The following is a 15,912-nucleotide window of genomic DNA, read 5'->3' on the forward strand; positions in this document are numbered from 1 at the left end:
TTTCAATATTCATTAGATAGAGACATAGGAAATTTAAAAGACACAAAACCTTTGCCTTCAAGTAATGATGACCCTTACCAGTAGCTATGATTAATGATTGGAGGCCCTTGGTCTTAGTGATCTTTTAGTATCTCTGAGTCATTGTTGTATACATTTAGGTTACTCTAAAACACTACCCTTAATACCAATTCAGTTATTTCAAAGTTACATTTCATAAACTAAAACCACTGAACACACCAAACAACATTTTAGCTGTTTTCTATTTGTGACATCCAATATATATCACAAAAAAGTTACTTTTGAATAATATGATTTCCCAGTGATATTATCTGTTTTCTCTATGACCTAGTTTGTTTTTTTCATCATTAACGAATAAAATGAAAATAAGATGAAATCAAAATGTTTTGGCGTTTTCCCAGCTCTTTGGTGTACATCAAAATTCAAAATAGTGCAAACTTTACAACTTCAGCAATTTTTTCAGGACAAAAAATAGAAGGATTGACTAGATATCAACATGAAAGTTAGCTAGTTAAGGTACATAAAGTTGGCCTATAAAACGTACCTAGGTAGCATAGGTATATCTCCTGAGCCCTAGCAAAGGTTAAGCTGTAATGAACGCATAAACATGCATTTCAAAAATGGTCTATATTATTACCTGGTATTTTTAAATAGATCAGTGGATCTCAAAAATATTTTACAAAAAACTACAAAATGCTGTATTAATTTGACTATTTTTATAAATTGAAAAAATACCTGTTTCTGGATATATGTAATCTGATGATAACTCAATATTGCAGAAGAAACCAGTCGTTTCCAGAGCAAGCTCGTGAAGAGTGTGATGGCTAATACTGATATTGACTAAATGTTAATGAGTTTTCTTGGCCTAAACTTTATTCTATAGTGGTTACTATGGCAGCTGAGATTAGAGACCAAAAATCGAATGTTATATTTTCATAACTGCAGATCATGCTTTCTGAAACACATCAATCAATACATGAGAAAATTGTTTTTAAGAAACCATTTTAAATGTGTGATTGAGGTCCTATGTGGTTTGCCACTATTGTGAGATGCCTATTTATAGCATACCGGCTTGCTAGCATGAGGAGAGAAGACTGTCTAACTAAGTGTGTAACCACATGGCAAAGATAGTTTTGCAAATTTTACACAGCAGCGTAAAACCTTCAATGTAAGCTTCAACATGTCAAGCAATTTGGTATATTTTCCCTATACCAATAAGTTATCAGAAAGCCTCCTAAGCAATGTTGTAAAGCCTAAGATTTTAGAATTACCAACTAAGCATGGCAAGAAACACATTTATTGTTGCATGCAGCTCATTGCGAGTTTCAATATTCATTAGATAGAAACATAGGAAATTTAAAAGACACAAAACCTTTGCCTTGAAGTGATGATGACCCTTACCAGTAGCTATGATTAATGATTGGAGGCCCTTGGTCTTAGTGATCTTTTAGTATCTCTGAGTCATTGTTGTATATATTTAGGTTACTCTAAAACACTACCTTTAATACCAATTCAGTAATTTCAAAGTTACATTTCATAAACTAAAACCACTGAACACACCAAACAACATTTTAGCTGTTTTCCATCTGTGACATCCAATATATATCACAAAAAAATTACTTTTGATTAATATGACTTCCCAGTGATATTACCTGTTTTCTCTATGAACTAGTTTGCTTTTTTCATCATTGACGAATAAAATAAAGTTAAAATCAAATCAAAATGTTTTGGCTTTTTCCCAGCTCTTTGGTGTAACATCAAAATTCAAAATAGTGCAAACTTTACAACTTCAGCAATTTTTTCAGGACAAAAAAATAGAAGGATTGGCTAGCTATCAACACGAAAGTTAGCTAGTTAAGGTACATAAAGTTGGCCTATAAAACGTACCTAGGTAGCAGAGGTATATCTCCTGAGCCCTAGCAAAGGTTAAGCTGTAATGAACGCATAAACATGCTTTTCAAAAATGGTCTACAATTATTACCTGATGTTTTTAAATAGATCAGTGGAAATCAAAAATATTTTACAAAAAACTACAAAATGTTGTATTAATTTGACTATTTTTATAAGTTGAAAAAATACCTGTTTCTGGATATATGTAATCTGATGATAACTCAATATTGCAGAAGAAACCAGTCGCTCCAGAGCAAGCTCGTGAAGAGTGTGATGGCTAATACTGATATTGACTAAATGTTAATCAGTTTCTTTTGCTTATACTTTAGTCTATAGTGGTAACTATGGCAGCTGAGATGAAAGACCTAAAATCGAATGTTATAACTTTATAACCGCAGATTATTCTCTTTGAAACACTTCAATCAATACATGAGAAAATTGTTTTTGAGAAACAGCTTCAAATGTGTGATTGATTTTCTATGTTGTTTGTGAGTACTGCAAGATATATATTCATAGCATACTGGCTCGCTAGCATAAAGAGAGCAAGCTGTTCAACTGAGTTTGTAACCACGTAGTCAAGATATTTTGGCAAGTTTTACACAGCAGTGTAAAACTTGCAAGCCTACATTGAAAGTTTTACACAGCAGTGTAAAACTTTCAATCTAGGCTTCAACATTTTAAGTAATTTAGCATATTTTCTTTATACCAGTAAGTTATCAGAAAGCCTCCTAAACAATATCATAAAACGTGATATTTTAGAATTATCAATTTTAGAATTATCAAGTGAGCAGTACAATACACACCTTAATTGTTGCATGCAGCTTATTGCTGGTTTTCATATTCATCAGATAGAAATATAGAAAACTCGAAAGACAAAAAATTTCCGCATTGGAGTGATGATGCGCCTTAACAGTAACTATGATCAATGATTGGAGGCCCTTTGTCTCAATGATCCTGCAGTATTTCCGAATCGTTGCTGTATAGGTTATGCTAAAAATCTAACCTACGTACCTAACCAGCTATTTCGTAGTTACACTCCCCAAACTAAAACCTCTGAATACACCAAACAACATATTAGCTGTTCTATATCTGTGACGTCCACATATCACAAGAATTTATTTTTAAATACTATGATTTTTCCGTGATATTACTTGTTTTCTCTATGACCTGATTTGTTTTTGTCGTATACTAGTGAACTAAAGTTAAAATAAAATCAAAATGTTTCAGCTTTTCTTTCCGTTTCTTTGTTGTAACATCAAACGTCAGAGGTAGTTGCAGACTTTACAACTTGAGCCATTTTATCAAGATACATAATTGAAAAGACTAAAAACCAATAGTATAAAAGTTAGATGCTGTAAGTACATAAATTTCTACACTTTGTTAAACTGAATATAACCCATTCCATCATACTAATGATACAAAAAAAAATTAATTAACTGACATCGTTTATTAAAATCATAATGCAAAGAGCCCAAGAAAACTTTGACGAGATATACAAGTAAAGACAACTTACAAAATACTTCATAATAATTCATTAAACAAGATATAAAATCTTTGTTGAACCTGTCAAATCAATACTCTGAGCTGATGCTTGTGTTAAATAACTGCATCATAGAAAATAACATAGCAGAAACCAAAATATGCTTACTAAATATAATTTAACTAGTTATATTGACTAGATATATATAGTTAGGAAAACTGTATTTATACAGTTGATATATAATCAGTTACCTGCATATAAATATGCATAACCAAATATAAGTTGGCTAACTAATTTTAGTGTTTGCTAAATATGTACCTATTAATTTACTCTCACAAGCTCTTCTCCAAATATTCAATCAAAATAAAAAATAAGAAACAAAATTCCATCAATACTTACTGAATGTCGACTCATTCATTTACTTTCACCAGCTTTCCTCGATCTCCTTGATCTCCTCGATCTCCTTGATCTCCTCGATTTCCTCGATCTGCTCGATCTCCTCGATTTCCTCGATCTCCTCGATCTCCTCGATCTGCTCGATCTCCTCGATCTCCTCGATCTCCTCGATTTCCTCGATTTCCTCGATTTCCTCGATCTCCTCGATCTCCTCGATCTCCTCGATCTCCTCAATCTGCTCAATCAGAACCGTCTCTTTCTTCAAGAACTCTGATCTCAAACACAATGCGATAGATTAAACTGAGCAGGTTTTTTACAACTTAGTCCCAAAAGTCCCAAAACTGAACAACAATAAAGGATGATGATATAGGCAATATCTAGAGCCAGAAAGATCAAGTGTTACCAGAAACCATATTCAGCGTGCACATATTGTATTCACTAGCAACTTAAATATTTTGTGTTAATGACAAAATTGTGCTATCCGAACTACATGGAAAACCTTTACCATGTATTTTAAACCCTAGGTACAATTTAATAATGTCACCTTCATCTCAAATGAAGTAATAAAAAGCCCAGGATGATTGAGACTATGTCTAGCTAAAATGAGATTAAAACTAAAGAAAGTCACTGCTAAATATTAAACTAACTGTATCCCATGCTTGCAAGAACATCCATTATTTAGCACTATTCTGGTATTCTTATGTTATGGTAGGCTAGACTACAATTTGAATATAAACAGCTTAGTTGAGAAATAGTAAGTATATATGTTATGTTTTAGTGTATGTAAATATTGTAGAATAAATGAAAGATAGTTTTATATTGAAAGATTGTGTAACAAGACAAGCTATATAAATACATAGAACCAATGAGAAGGTGATGGAGACAGTAAGTGGATTAAAGTTAGAGAGAACCCAAAAACCACGGCAATAAGAAAACAATATTTTGTAAAGGTAACTTTCGGTATTTGCGGCTAGAAAAGTGTTAAAAAAGCTAAATATAGTCACAAAAAGCAGTATAATCAGCAAAAAATCTGTATGAGTGTATTGAATCATTCACAATAATGACCATATCACTAGCATTATTAATACAGATTCTAGTACTAATAATGTAAACCAACACCAGCATTATATCCATACTAGCTGTGCCACCCGAAGCTGCCCGTGTAATAGAAGAGTATTTGGACAGAAAATTGATTTGTATTTAACATATTACAACATTTGCCATTCTAACTTTCAAGCTAAACATCATGAGAAAAGTTTTTTGTCTTATAAACAATGAGAAGTAGTGAGTGTTTTGCTATTAGGCAGTTTAATAATGTGAGCGAATAGCTTTTTGTGGCGTTATGATATGACCCACGTCATACGTAAAGCAGTTAGGTATAATTGCTCTGATATAGTGCCTTATATTGGCAGGCTAACAATTCGACTTCTATAGTCCAGTGGGCTAGGTGTAAGATTTATGAACAGCTTGGTATGAGATCGAATCCTCTTCGGTGTGGAATATTTGCTCCAAGATTTTAAGATCCATAGCTGGATTTCCGACAAATTTTGAGAAATATATATATAGATGCTGATCGTTGAGGTGGCAAGAATTATGACAATACGATTTAAGGCAGGCTGTTGCATGGTGTTGCCCTTGCGCCATGAGCTGACTGATTGGATAGTGATTGAGGTATTATCCGCAGTCAAAGTGGAACTATTTTATTTGTTTTCATGTAGCCAAGAAACCGATGAGGAACCTCTGCTTCGACATCGTTAGCAAGGGGGCTTGAACTGGGGAGGATTTTACCAAATTTGAGGTTGCGTCTCATTGAAACAATTTGGAAACAACAGGGCACACAGATTATACCAACGGAAATGAATTGTGATATTATTTTTATCTAAGGTGCGCTTTGCTGAATTTGCTTTGATAATTGATTTTGTATGAAAAAACACAGAAGTCTCTTCTTCCAAATTATACACCATCTGCAGAAGATAGGCACTTTACGATTATATAAACAAACCCCAGAGTTTGTCATCAGAGGCAAGTATTGATTCCTTATCCACGGTATGAAGTTCACACCGATTATTATTACGATATCAGTGATACAATGTAAAGGTTTTTTGCAATTTGAAGAAGTGATAATTTTATATTGTAATTTTGTCACCTAAACCAATCTAAAAGTTTGTTAGGTGAAAAAATCGACGGGTTTTTTCACCTAAAAACTTGCAGACAGATAACAGCTGACTGGTAACCAATAAAAATCTTTTGAGAAAATTTTATAAGGTACTTGTCTGCTTATGATTACTACATATTGCTGTTAAATCAATCTAAACTAGTACAGCAAGTCATGATAACACTCTAAACAAGTACAGCCAGTCATGATAGCACCGTAAACAAGTACATCAAGTCATGATAACACTCTAGACTAGTACAGCTAGTCATGATAACACTCTAAACTAGTACAGCTAGTCATAATAACACTCTAAACTAGTAAAGCTAGTCATGATATCACTTTAAACAAGTACAGCTAGTCATGCTAACACTCTACACTAGTACATCTAGTCATGATAACACTATAAACAAGCCCAGCCAGTCATGATAACACTCTAAACTAGTACATCTAGTCATGATAACACTGTAAACAAGCCCAGCTAGTCATGATAGCAATCTGAACTCGTACAAATAATAATGGTAGCACCTCCACTAGCGCTTTGGCTTATCAAATATACAGTCTAATGTTATAGCTAAAGTTGGTTTGCTCACTATTCAATGCATTATCAATGTTATGCTGGATCAACGTAGAGTCAGTTGAATTTGTGCGAGACCAGATCACCGCTGTTTAAAGTTTTACGATCGACAATGTGCTTCGTATCTTCAATACCTGGTCTGATTGGCTGCTATGAGGCTGTTTTTGTCTCTTGGTTCCATGTGAACAATGATGTCGTGTTTGGTGAGTTCCTATGCTGGCTAAACACCGCATGTTAGTGTGTGTTTGATTGAAATAGAAGCAGGTCAAAGCAAGCCTACATAACTCAATGCTTTCTGTGTCACAAGCTACATGTATTTTAGCAGCGATATTAATAGCTTACATAATACAGAGAAATGTAAGACGTACATACATGTATTGTTATACGGCAATGGTTCATGAGCTCTTGTATTCTTTGTATTTGCCATCCACCAACATATTCAACCAAACCTATTTTGCTAGTGTTGGTTACTTCACATATGAACTTATTGATAAACTTATCGATACCTTCTAAGCCCTTTCTTGCGGAAAGGAGCTCCAATCAATTATTTTACGAAAGCCCTAAAGAAAGGGTTAACTCAATCCCCTCAGTTCTCTTTATTTTTTCCTCGAAGCAAAAAATAGCGATGCTGAAAGCACACCTTGCATTTATGCACATCACAAGTAATTTGTATCAAAATAGAATTAAAAAGCATAATGATTGATATTATGCACTGTCCATTTGTGACAGAATAAGAATAAATAAACAAAAAGGCCAAAGGTCAGCTAAAATTAAAATGCTAGTAATTTGTATGGTGAATGGAATGTATTCAAAATTTCATACATTTGATGTGAATAGCTATAACTGAACATAGACACTCATCAAACTGGACACACTTATAAAGACCAGAGCCAATGAGTAACCAGATGCAGTTTAGCAACGTAAAGTAGTAGACCAGTAAGGTTCACTATAGCGTAGCTCAAAAGTCAAGTTAATAATGAAATTTTGTGCAGCCGGCGATGTTCGATTGTATCCTTTTTGCAGGCAGTACTTTTACAAATAGTAATTTCGAAATATCTCAAGCGTAAACAGTGATTGCCACTTATAGACCTGTATTGTAGAGTACAGAATATTCCACAAAACAACCATTATTACTGGCGATATTGATATTAACACTTTGATGGAATCAATTTTGAGCTCCCACTTTGAGTTCTGTCATGAAACATTCATCCACGCAATTGTTGAAAAACCTTGGGTAAGCCAGAATAACAGACTCATGCTAAGATGTAATCCACTCGTCTTCAGGTGTCAGCAAGTGATGTCATTGAAGTTGTATTACACAGATGAAGAGGATGGCTTGGATTATTACGAGAGCGATAAAAGATCGTTTTTCTTTAATTTTGTATTTAACTGAAAACGCAGGTTAATCCTGAGACAAGAATATAATGAGCTCGTTAAATGCAAGAGTTGTCTACTCTTAAGACAAACCTACACATTCGAGGATAACTCGTACTCGTACTAGTTATCCTTGTAGTTACATTACAACAATTGATGTCAAATCACCTTTATGGTAATACATAGATGATGGTTTGAAAGTAAGATGGAACCATCCCAACAATTACCTATTGATCGTAACTTTTACAACATTCCTATGTTATACCTGAACAACAATTACGATTGATATTCACAGCAGCTTTAATGAGGGTCGACTGTACCTAGAAGAGATATCAAGCATTAAATACTTTGGAGAAATGGTCGTGAGCCAACAATAAGTAAGTCAGGACGGGTTTTCTTAAAAGAACAATTTATTTAGCTGTCTGACAAATGGGCATTCAACATTGCATGGCAAAAAAATTAAAATCAATTTGTAAACTTTAGGCTAACCATTATTCAGGTAACTAAAATGCTTCATGCCTCAAGCAGTGTATTATTGTCATGTAGTTTTTGTAATGTACCAATGTTTGTATTCTTTGATTATTCATGATCATCACACCTGTATGTCAGCTGAGGCAACACATGTGAATCAACAGTTTTTACAAGCTAGTGCAGAAATGTTTCTTTGTTATACTTTCAGTGTGGCAATCTATAATATTGTTTGTCCTAGTGTGTGTCGTTTGATTCATCGCTGACTTGTTTGTGACAAAATCTTTCAGTGAAATAAATTAGTCTAGTTTAGCACAGCAAACAGTCAAGAAGCTCCCTGTGCACTTCTAATGATAATCAACGTATAAATGAACACATTAAATTGGCGACGGAAGAAAAAGTTTCTACGCTAGACTGGTAAAAATGGCAGCAACAGGTGCAACCACAGCGTCAGCGGTTCCGGTGTTTGGTGGGAAGGTGGAGACGTATTTGGAAAAATTGGACAGTTATTATGCGTTTCGCGGAACCAAACCGGACAAGAAAAAACATGTGCTCATCATGGGACTGTAAGAAGAGCAATATGAAACGCTGGCCTGCCTAACTGCACCAAGGAAGCCAAAAGTGGATGCAGAGGATTTAATTGAGCTGCTGCGAAGGCATTATGGAGCAACAACAAACAAGATGATGGAGCGGGCGAAATTCAGAGAGGTGAAAAGAAGTTTATCAGAGTCAGTTTCAGAGTTTGTGCTGTAACTACGATCTCAAGCTCGAACGTGTGAGTTTCAGGCTAATTTGGAAGAAAATCTGCTAGAACAGTTCCTGATAGGTGTCAATAGTAAGACAGTTCGGGACAGGATTTCAGCAATGCCAGCTGACAGACAAGCAGACCTTTCCGAAGTGGTAGCCATGGCTCGACAAGTGGAGATTGAGGAGAAATTAGACTTGATGAGTGTCACCACCCCACCCGCAGTCGATGTCTCAGCTGTAAGGAAGCAAAGGAGGCATGGTAAGAAATCGTCTACTCCTAGTTCTACTATTAAGAAGAAAGCATGTTTCCGGTGTATGAGCGAGAAACATCTTAGCAGCAGCACAGATTGTCCAGCCCTGCACCGTAAGTGTAAAACATGCCACAAAAAGGACACTTTGCGGGATCTAAATTCTGTAATGGAAAACCCAAAAGATCTACTGCCGTGTCCGCAGTAAACAACCCCGAGTCAAGCGATAGCGACATGTATGCCATTCAGCATATTAGAAGTAAGATGCCTAGATGCTACATCAACATTATGGGTGAGAGAATTCCATTCATTCTTGATACTGGAGCCTGCAGCAATATTATTGGTGTTGACACTTATAATAAGCTGAAGTCCAAACATAGCATCTCACTGCAAGCGGTCAATGATGATGACAATCTTTTTGGCTATGGCAGCAAGAGAAAATTAGATTTGTGTGGGTCATTCAGTGCTAATGTACAATGTGGTCATAAAACGGCACATGCTATTTTCTATGTTTACAATGGTGTAGCTAAATGCATGTTATCACATGAAGCAGCTGTTAGTCTGTCTTTAGTGTCATATAGTGATAATGTTTTGTGTAACATTTTGCCTGGCAATTCTGATGATATAATTAAAAGTTTTCCGACAGTTTTCCAAGGTTTGGGTAAGCTGGTAGGATATCAGGTCAAATTCCACATAGACCCTACAGTAGAGCCAGTAGTTCAACCTCTTAGGAGAACTCCTTTTGGAGTCAGGGAGGGGTTACGTAGGAAATTAGATGCTATGGTGGGTGAGGATGTCATAGAGCAGGTTGTGGGTGTCCCGTCCCGGTGGAGCAGTCTCCTGGTGTGTGTACCTAAAGACAATGGTGACATTAGGGTAACAGTTGACATGCGAAGGGCAAATAAAGCATTTACGCGTGAACGCCACCCCATTCCCACAATCAAGAAAATGCTTGCTAATTTAGAGGGAGGGAAGGTTTTCTCTCGTTTAGATATGAATCAGGGATTTAATCAGGTAGAATTGGAAAAAGAATCCAGGGATATTACCACTTTCTCCACTCCATTTGGCCTGTATCGTTACAAGCGTTTGACAATGGGAGTCAATGCTAGCCCAGAATGTTTTCAGTATATCATCCAGCAGGTTTTATCAGGTCTAGAGGGTGTACAAAACATGGCTGATGATATCTTCCTACAAGCTAATTCGGTAAAGGAACATGATATAAGGTTGAAGGCTTTGCTTGAGCGACTCAGAGACGTTGGTATAACCTTGAACGCGAAGAAATGCCAATTCCATTGTAGCAAGGTTAAGTTTCTAGGTTTTATTGCCTCGGATAAAGGTATATCGGCAGATCCTGAGAAAGTAGAAGCGGTAGTTAATTTCAAAGCCCCACAGAATGCAACTGAGTGTAGAAGTTTCATGGGCCTGGTGAACTTTGTGGGCCGCTTTATCCCTGATCTTGCAACTGTGTCAGAGCCTATACGGAGATTGATGCATAAGAATGTTGTGTTTCGATGGGCAAGTGAGCAAAGGAAAGCGTTACATAAGATCAAACACTTGATGAGCAACGCATAAACACTGGCGCACTATGATGCTAATGCTAAGATGAAATTAATTGCTGATGGATCTCCATTTGCTTTTGGGGCAGTGCTTGTACAGACACAGCATGGGGTTAACCAGGTGATTGCTTACGGTCATAGATCACTTTCTGATATCGAGAAGCGTTACAGCCAAACTGAGCGTGAGGCACTCTCATTGGTGTGGGCGTGTGAACATTTCAGGCTATGATTGTTGGGCACAGAGTTTGAGCTGATAACTGATCACAAGGCTTTGCAGTTTATTCTCAACAATCCTTGTTCTAAGCCAGTGCCTAGGATAGAGCGATGGGCATTGAGGTTGCAGTCATTTAGGTTCAACGTGGTGTATCAGAGGGGCAAATCAAACATAGCAGATCCATTGTCTAGGATGGTGAATTGGGTTGGTGATTATCCATTTATTAGCAATGTTACAAGTGAGAGTTATATGGAATACACAGCTCGTGACTCTGCTCCGAAAGCTATGACATGGGAGGAAATAGTTGACCAGTCTAATCAGTGTGAGGAAATCAAGCTCTTGAAACAGGCCATTTATAGCAATGATTTTGGGAGTTGTCCTTCCTCATTCAAAAGTGTGTCTATTGAGCTTAGTGAGGTTCAGGGTGTTGTACTGAGAGGTAAGAGGATTGTTATACCCAGAAGTTTGAGAGATAAGGCTGTGGAACTCGCTCATGAAGGTCATCAAGGTATTGTAAAAACCAAGCAGAGGCTATGATACAACCCAAAGTGTGGTGGCCAGGTATTGACAGAATGGCAGAGAGCTATTGTAGGAAATGCATTGAGTGTATGACGGTATCTCAGCCAGATCCACCTCAGCAGGTGACAATGACAAAGTTTCTGGATAAACCATGGTCATACTTGAGTGCTGACATTTTAGGTCCTTTACCAGATGGTAGGTCAATTATGGTGCTTGTCGACTATTACTCTCGACATTTTGAATGTGCATTTCTAGGCTCTACCAAGTCTGCAAATATCATTGAGTTTCTAGACACCGTGTTTGCTAAGTTTGGGTACTGTGAGACTCTGAGAACGGATAATGGTCCTCAGTTTATATCAGCAAAGTTCCAGGATTATTTATAGGCTTGTAATATAAAGTGGATATCAACTACCCCATTGTGGATTCAGGCAAATGGAGAGGTAGAAAGGGCAAATCGTATGATTCTCAAATCTTTGAAAATTGCACATGGTAAAAAAAAAATTTAGGCAAGGCTTTGAGGGATTTTCTCATGGCATACAGATCAACACCGCACAGCCGCACAGGTGTGGCACCATTTAGCCTTCTGTTTGGTGGTCGTGAAATGAGAACTAAACTTCCTGGTTTGTGTGGTGAAACTGATCCAACTGTGTTTGAGAAAGCAGCTGATTTTGATGCAAGAGCTAAGCATGTAAACAAAGAAAATGTAGATAAGCGTTTATCCAGTAAGGATATTGAGATCGGAGATCAGGTTCTAATGAGAAAAGAGAAAGGGGGAAAGCTAGATGGTAATTTTGAATCAAACCCCAAAGCAGTTATGGCTAAAGAAGGGTCTGAAATAATTGTTAGGGATGAGAGTGGGAAACAAACACGTAGAAACTTCACTTTTGTCAAAGTTTTGCCTGACGCAGTCCAACTGGGCCCTGGTAACCAAAGTACTTTACAAGAGGCCAACAGGGTTGACTGTTCTATTCCACTAGCTCCTAACCATTACTCTACCCGACCACGTCACCCACCAGAGAGATATGGGGATATTAGGGTACATTAAACAGATTACAGTAGGACCTTGTGGAATTTGAAGCTGAAACCTTATTAGCCCTAGGATACTTTATAGCTAGTCTCATTTTAATCTGGTTAAATATACTTTACTCTGTTTGTTACAAATTAGCTTTGTTCAATTGATGTTTTTCAAAGAATTGCTTACATAAATGTAGCTGTCTGATTTATGTCACAACAGGACTTAATGCCTGTAAAATTGGTAAGGGATGTAATGTACCAATGTTTGTATTCTTTGATTATTCATGATCATCACACCTGTATGTCAGCTGAGGCAACACATTATGTGAATCAACAGTTTTTACAAGCTAGTGCAGAAATGTTTCTTTGTTATGCTTTCAGTGTGGCAATCTATAATATTGTTTGTCCTATTGTGTGTCGTTTGATTCATCGCTGACTTGTTTGTGCGAAATCTTTCAGTGAAATAAATTAGTCTAGTCTAGCACAGCAAACAGTCAAAAAGCTCCCTGTGCACTTCTAATGATAATCAACGTATAAATGAATACATTAAAGTTTTTTCATTGAGTTATGTTTACTATTTTAGTTTAGCTATATAGGCCATACTTATTGTTTATTTACCAAAACATTGTGACTTAATTGGCTTAATAGAATATCAATTCAAAAACTGACTAGCAAGCAAATAAATACAACTAAATTACATAAAAGTTACATGTTCATATAATTCTGATGTTGAATATCACAGTAATAATTATGTATTAAAATGTACTTGATTATGGCAAGCAAATACTAAAAACAGTTTTATATAGAAATTGCTTGTTACCTTGAACAGTTTCAGTATTGGTAAGGTTAAACTAAAGAGTATTCAGAGTTATAATTTTTTTAGGTATGAGCAAAGAAGAGTAACATCATAATTACAATACCCTGAAAGTTTACAAATTGTTTTATTGCCCAGTAAGTGATGTTGTTTTATTCAAATCCCGCTATATCTGAATCAATCGCTGACAAGTAGCAGATTTTCAGCTCTACTAGAATAATGGAATCAGTGAGATGTTTCCAGGTAAAATATCAAAAGATATCATCTCATATCATTGCAGTATCCAATTAGTTGACAAAACTATCACTCAGTAATTGGTTTAGTTTGATTGAAGTTTACCTATATCTGAATCGGCCTATGAAAAGTATCAGATTTAAAACTCGACTACGATATCGGAAACAGTAAAATGTCTGCCATATGCAATTATAAAAAGCATCGCATGGCCAGTGATCAAGTACACAGTCAGCAGCTTGTGAAGCAGCCATAGCGATAGTAAAAAGGGCAGATGGGGAGGTGCATTCTGCTTACCTACAGCTGATAGTACAAACAGATAGCAACACACTTTTAGCCCAGAAAATGCCGGATATGTAAAACCGGAGAACCGAGGTTCCACTGAAATTGATAAGCTGTTAGAAATCTATTGAAGCAGTTTACATGTAAAAAATCTATTATGTTCATAGTGACCTGTCGGCATAATAGGGGTATCTATTCCAATAATATGCTAGTAGTTAAAATTTCTGTAAGTAGCCATATTGGTTACTCAGATTATCTTGATTATTTTTCATACTCATAATATGTCTTTTTTCTCAGAACTATTGTTCCAAGATATGAGAAGTAATATTTTCACATGATTTTGTTATGTTTGATTTAATGCATAGTAATGGCTAGTCGTCGTACCACAATTAGTTTTGTGTTACTTATGTGAAATTTTAAACAAGTCAGTCAGCAAAATGAAAAAATTGGTTGGTTAAAATAAACAATTTCAAGCTGTAACCCAACAGCTTATTTAACTTAAATACTGTTGCAATTGTTAGCAGATCGTGTTTTGCTACCGAGATACATGTGGATATATTATTTTGCTAAAATTGTTTATTCATTAGAGAAATATTACTTTCAGATTTTTATTAAATGTCCGACAGCGCACTTTGTGTATTCTACCAGAGTATAAGTGAAGTGGTTTTAGCTTCCTCCTGTCAAATTCAGCAGCTTGCACAATAAGCATTGGGTTGTACACACTTTAATGGTCTCAACATAGGTCTAGTGAGTTGGTCTCATGAATGTAATATAGAAACGCGAAAAGCACAAGTTGTCTTTATACCACTCCAAAAAACAACCAAATATAAAATATGAGCGTTTCGTGTGCTAAAAAGATGATCTATCATCGTTGTAAAGCTGATAGGTAAGTTGAGGGAAGTTGAGATAAAAACTAATGTGTAGCAGGTTAGAACTGTATTACATCATCGTAGTGAGCAGTAACTTTGCAGTGCATTACAGCTTTTTAATGCACTGTAGAGATTTACTGCTATTGCAACTTTGCTCCTACTACAGATTGTTCATTGCAATTTATTGTGAATTAACTTTGATGATCAACTGACATTGCTGGCTTTTCAAGCATTTGTATTGCATTGTACACAATTGACAATTTTTATGTTCAGCAAATTCATGAACTCACGCCTTGGCTTTCACATCACTTCAAAATCAGAAGTCAAGCTTCATCACCACTCAAATTGATAAAATTGTGGTCTTTGTATTGCACTGTCATTAACATGATACACCTAAGCCATGATTGATTTCCATTTCAACCATATACAACGTAATAATTGTGCTCAGTTTGGGAGCTTCTTCATACTCAAGTTTGAGCAGCATTCAGATTTTGCAATTATGTTGTGGTTGCAATTAGCTCAACTTGATTATTGAATCGGTGATTAATTCTCACGAAAATGTGCTGTGCATGCAACCTATGTACAATGTAATGCAAAAGTTTCTACTACCTCTAGTACTACGCATGTACTCACTGCATTCAGCCATGCAAGCTGTGCAGAAGGCAAAAATGCCACTGAAACAATACCCCTTACTGCGCATTAGCATATAATTCCACCGCATGTACACTGCAATTGTAATGCACATATACTGCATGGCTGTGGAATGCTTACCACTGCTACTTCACTGCGAAAACACAAATATTACAGCTTCATAAATATCTAAACAAACATTTTCTGCAGCTGTCATGTATTGTACATCTGGTCATCAATGAATACTGATTAATGCAAAGTTATGATTTTTTCTAAGTGGTCGCATCCCCATACCTGCCAACTCTCACGCATTGGGCGTGAGACTCACGCAATCACCTCAAAGAAAAAATGAAAATGTGTGAAAAATGCGTGAGATTTTTGCCGCAATTTCCACAATTTTATATATACTATCATTGATACATCAATTGCCCAA

At 36.1% G+C, this 15,912-nt stretch overlaps 1 long non-coding RNA gene across 1 annotated transcript in view; it reads left to right on the top strand.

The window, feature by feature from the left end:
* The window catches only part of LOC137388641 (uncharacterized), a 166,263-nt gene that overhangs the window by 92,389 nt on the left and 57,962 nt on the right, over window positions 1-15,912 (top strand). The gene's annotated exons all lie outside the window — the stretch shown is intronic.

Source organism: Watersipora subatra, chromosome 2 (genome assembly GCF_963576615.1).
Source record: "Watersipora subatra chromosome 2, tzWatSuba1.1, whole genome shotgun sequence".
NCBI classification, from domain to species: domain Eukaryota; kingdom Metazoa; phylum Bryozoa; class Gymnolaemata; order Cheilostomatida; family Watersiporidae; genus Watersipora; species Watersipora subatra.